This window comes from Dipodomys ordii, unplaced genomic scaffold, assembly GCF_000151885.1.
Source record: "Dipodomys ordii isolate 6190 unplaced genomic scaffold, Dord_2.0 Scaffold135, whole genome shotgun sequence".
Taxonomy (NCBI): Eukaryota; Metazoa; Chordata; class Mammalia; order Rodentia; family Heteromyidae; genus Dipodomys; species Dipodomys ordii.
In genome coordinates this window covers 1,325,893-1,331,359 of record NW_012267351.1, presented here as the reverse complement: position 1 = coordinate 1,331,359, position 5,467 = coordinate 1,325,893, and the positions used below count along the sequence as shown (strand labels likewise).

Sequence of the window (5,467 nt, the reverse complement as noted above, 5' to 3'; positions counted from 1 at the left end):
TGAAACTCAGAAAGCACCACCAAAACCAGACACAGAGCCCAAGCTACCAGTTTGTAGGTGCAAAAGATGCACCTGTCCTATTTTGCTGTGAGCAAAACTATTGTGTATTGTTGCTAAGAGACCATAGCTGAGTGTAAAGGCCTTGTATTTTGTGCCTTGGGGAAGAGGGGTAAGTTTAGCATCTCTCTTCTTTCTGTGGGGTTAATATTTCGCTAAGGAGCATTTATAGAACAGAAAATGGGGATGAATGATCTTTACTCCTGATCTCAAGTGCCTTCCGCATTCCTCACTCCCATTGATGCTCCTTAGAGCCCTGGACAGAATCAGGTACCCTATTACACAGTTTCCTGAGAGGAGTGGACATTTCAGCGTATCCTCAAAGAAATTTCTAGTAGTTGGTTAGGATGGATGAGGAAGGAAACATGACTGACTGCCTAAAACCAATCCATCTAGGGACCTGTTCATAGATACGATATGGTAGCCTTGGGAGGGTTAGGCCAGTGGGAAGTTTGCCAGTGAGCTCTGAAGCTGGGAACATCCTCTCTTACATCCCCAGAGCTGAGCTACCAAACTCCATAAAGTGTTCAGTGAAACCAGCGGTAGCCACATCTTGAGTCCTGTTGCATTTTCATGGAAAAGTGGGAGAATGAATAGAAACCATCCAATATAACTTGGCCCAGATTGGTGTCCAAAGCGCAGGAGCCCTGAACAGTGATTCTGTTCTTTTATTTCTCTCCACCTTGGCATGTTTTGACTTACTGTGATTTTGCTTTGGTAGGGGTGGGGTTCTGGCATGTCAATCACACGTGGTGGTGTCTGGAAGGACCATTTTTGACAAGCCACACGCTTCCAACTGTAAAGCTGTGAGTGAAGCTGTTTCTGTGTCAAAGGCCTATTCCCCATTTGGCCAGAGCATCCTGTAGGTGACTACAATCTCCCTGGACTCAGTTTCCCTTGCCAAGGGCCTGGATGTAGATACAAAGGGTGTCCTGTGGGCAAAAATTTAATAGTTATGGAACGTATTCTATAGCTATTGATTTTCCCATTCCTAAATCACTTGACAATTGGGAAGACAATACAAACCTAACAGAGCATTCATCGGCACTCAAAGCAGGTCCCATTTCTGTCCTTGCTCAGAGCTGGATTGAAGATGGATGTTCACGTTGACAAGCACCATCCAGATAGATCTAGAAGAGTTGACCTCTGCTCTTCTTTCAACCATCCCCTTCTGGCTTCTTTCTGTCATGACGACCTCACGTCCAGATTCACTGAGCACAACCCTTTGTCCTAAAAGCCTGTTTTTGCAACAAGGTGCTACATAGATTCTGCAGGGGTGTCAGCGAGGATGGACCTGCTCTTTGGATGGAGCAGCTGCGCATGGTACCTGGCCATCATGCCGTCATGTATTCTTTGTCAGGCCACCCCCCGCCCCGAGACATTTCATATGCCTGCAGAGACTCTCATGGGATGCAATTTATCTCAGAGACAGCTTTTCAGCAGAACCATGTGTGCTTGAAATCTGCACTGATACTCTTACACCCTTTTTAAGAAATGTATTTTTCAATGTCTTTAGTCATACAAAGAAAGGGGTTTTGATTCAGCGCATCATTTTCTGAGCACGATGCATCTTGATCAATGCTACCACTTCCGTTCTCCCCTCATCTCTCCCAACCCCACCCCTCCCCTCCAGCTACCTGGTTCCATACTTACAGGTGCCAGGAGTGTAGGTTATATATTATGACTGTATCCCCCCACCCTTCCTCTCTCCATTGGTCTGCCCCACTCTCTTTTGTTGTTCTCATTTCTCCCTACTCTGATTCTCTAGGAAGAGCAGGCTTTTCTCAGAGGAGTAGAAAATAAGTACTAAGTAAGTTCCCCTCTGCTTTCCTTTGTCCAGAAGGGTGCTGGCACAGATCTGTCAACTCCGGGGGAAAGGTCCCATGTTGGGAGCTCATTGCTTTCAGTAAGCATATAAAGGAGAAATAAAACTGCAGGAAGGATGAAGAGGGAATACTACAATCAGTTGATCCTGCTTTGTCATTGACATGCTGTGAAATCTCAGGCAAGTTGTTTCCCACAATCTGAGCTTTTCTTTCCCAATATAGAAGTTCATTTCCAAGTTCTCTTCCAGGTTGGCATTCCATTACTCATCCAAGCTCAAGACTTTCCTAATCATCTCAGCTCTCAGTCATCTTCCTTTCTGACATCTCCACCATGTCAACATTCCTCGATTCTTTTTTGCATGATCTTAGAGCGCTTTCTGTGTGGGCAGTATATGTAAGCAGCATTGCTTGAACAAACGGGGGGAGGGAAGGGGAACACGTTGAGGACAAGGCTATCTGTTCTGAATCTTTCCACCTTCACCATCTTACTCCCTACACCTACACCATCATTCTCCCTAGAACTCGGTGAACTAGATAGATAACCAGCACAGAGATCCCTGTTTTATAGGTGAGAAAATGGGAGGTTTCATCTGTTTGATTTCATAGAGTCCTTTAGCTCTAGATCTGGTACCCAGATACACTGATAACTTCATGTTCTGCATGGACGTTTCCCCTTCTTATATGAATGAAGATTACAGTAATATCTACTCCAAAGTATTGTGAGCATCATGTACTGCACGTGAAGGACTTAAATGATATAATGGGGTTCATGACAATTAACGATTAGGACATAAGATCAGTAGACAGAGGAGCCTTGCCCAGGGTGAGCCTTTCTTTCTTTTTTTTTTTTAAATGTATTTTAAAACTGTTATTGTTATGGTGATGTTCAGTTTTTTTTTTTTTGAGGGACGAACATGTTTAATCTGATGCTATACGTTAACAAAATACTGAGGATACATATGAGCAAAACAAAATAAAAACAAAAGGCTAAATTATAGACATTAAAAACTGGAAAAGACATGTACTTTAAAGCCAAGTAGTTGTGATTCTGATTATTACATATGACATAATCTACAGAAAAAAGGCCAAGAAAAGAACCTTCATATTGTGTAGTACTTAGGCTTGATGATGTCCTAGGAAGAACAGAACAGTAATAATTCAATGAATGTGTCACATATACAACTAAACAATCCCCTTGTGATTTGAAATGAAAATTTGAACAATCTTCCTTGGCTAATTTTCTTGTGTCAAACAAACCTTCTATATACAGGACCAATTTAAAACCCTCTTTCCCTTCAAACACTAGATGTGGGCATCCGGGAACATTCTACAATGCAAAGTGCCTTAAGAAAGAGGATTCTGTAGTGCCAGTGACATAACTGATCTGAGGAAGCTGGGAGGTTGTGAACAGATGGGAGCTGGTCAGGCAATGGTCGTTTGTTTCTCCTCAGGTGTTTCCTCCAGCAACTGCATGATCAGTTCATGGAGGGGCTTGCAGATCTTTGCATAGCCCCCTCCTGTGAGATGCAGAAAATCAAACATGTCGTGACAGGAAATGGCACCGTCCGAGTGACCGAAGCCCCCATCTGTATCCAGGAGCTGCACATTAGCAAGCTTCGGCAGTGAAACCTTGAGAAGTTGGTTCACCTTGGCATTCTTTTGCCTCAAAGGGTTGGGCTTCTCACCTCGAGGTAATAAACCCAGTACAATGATTTTGGCCTGTGGCTGCCTGGTGTTGATGAGCTGTACAATGGCTTCAATTCCACCTGCTACTTCTTCTGCAGTATTTTCATGGTTGTTTGTTCCTACCCAAACAACAGTGACCTTAGGTTTAATGTTCTCCAGTCCTCCATTCTTTAGTCTCCATAGAACATGTCTTGTTGTATCCCCTCCAATTCCAAAATTAAGTGCATGAAGTGGGGAAAAAAGTTCTCGCCATATCTCATACTGCTGTATTAACTGTGTCACGGAGTCTCCCACAAACAGTACATCAGGCTCTTTGTCTTTACAGTCCAAGACGAATCTATTGTGCTGAGACATCCATCTGTCATCACCTTGAATATCTTCTGCTGCATGTGGGATAGCTGCTGGGTTCAAGTCTCCTTGGCTCATTCTACACACACGGAGAGGATCCGTGCCGGCCCCAAGAGGCTGCGGCGTCGGCGGGTGACGTGTCTGTCGCTTGTTCAATCTCGGCGGCCCCGCTCCGGCGCGTCCCTCCTCGGGCCCCAGCACCAACAGCAGCCTGATGTTCAGTTTTATAAGTCAGGTAAAGAGTACATGTCTTTTTGGACAAGGTTACTCTTGCCCTTGCTCTCTCCCAGTTTTTCCCTCCCGCCTCCCCCACAAGTTGTATAGTTCATTTTCAACATAAACTCATCCATCAGGAAGAATGATGCCACACCTTCGTAAGGAAATGGACAGTCTTCGGGGGAAAAATTATATTAAGTGAAATAAGCCAGAGCCAAAGAAGCAAAGGTTGCCTGATTTCCCTCATTTGTGTAACTAGAACATGCATCTCCTTTCTTCACCAGTGTCTTTTCTGCTTTGAACTCTCCCACATTGGCTAAATCAGATCCTCCTAGAGCTGCTCTTACTTGATGAACATAACACTTCGTCTTTGGGAGATGAGACACAGATTCATGTCAAAGGTTAGAAGAACCAGTGGGAGGCACTCTTATTAGATTCTTCTTTAGACTTGCTTCTCCCGGTATCCTCTAAATCTGTAGTGAAGCATCAAATCTTTTTAAAATATGATCCAGACGGATACTTTTACAACACACAGCAATACTAACGTGCCACTGGAAGTTTCTAGATGCTCACACTTAGTTGTCTGTTTTGATGCCATTTTGAGTCAGTTCAGAAATCACACTTCCATAGTACTGGCCTGTCCAGTGCCATCCTTACAGGACAGACTCATCATGGCCTAAGTTATGACCTTGTCTGACCTTGGAATGCTCCTCAACCCAGAAGACAAAACCAATTCATAGCATAGTTGTTAGTGTTGTTTTTGAGGAGACTAAATTTTTGTTATTTTATCTCGCCGAGACAAAGTCCTCCTGAGATGCTGCTTTTTAGATAAATCACATGCTCAGGCTTGGAAGTTTAATTAACTCGCTATAAAGTACAAGATTTCAGTCTATAATTGTGGTGTACTTCATCTGGCAAAATCCCTGATAAGTAAGGGATGTAGTGGAAGATGAGGATTCAGAGTCTGATTAGATGATGGTGATTTTTCTGGAGGATGAATGGTCTTAGAAGGCATCAACTTTGATCCTGTGGTCCTTTAATTAGGAAGCAGAAGTGATGGGTTAGAGAAATTAGTAAAATTAAAGGAGCACGATTAAGGGGAAGCCAGAGGCGGACAGTGAGCCCTGGATAGACGAGGAGGAAGTCCCTGCACTCACCTCACCAAGGACTTGGTAGTGTAAAGCATCTCTCTCTCTCTCTCTCTGTCTTATGAAATCAAGTGGTTTTTTAATATGTTCATTCATGCAACTAGCAAATATTTCTTTAATGCCTTTCTAGCATGTTTTCTAGTCATTAAAGACACATTGATAAGGAAAAAGCTAACTTTATTTTTT

General features: G+C 43.3%; 1 pseudogene; it reads right to left on the bottom strand.

Annotated features, from left to right (window-relative positions):
- Positions 1-3,305: 3,305 nt before the first annotated feature.
- LOC105996738 lies at positions 3,306-4,012 on the bottom strand (annotated as a pseudogene).
- Between the last annotated feature and the right edge of the window lie 1,455 nt (positions 4,013-5,467).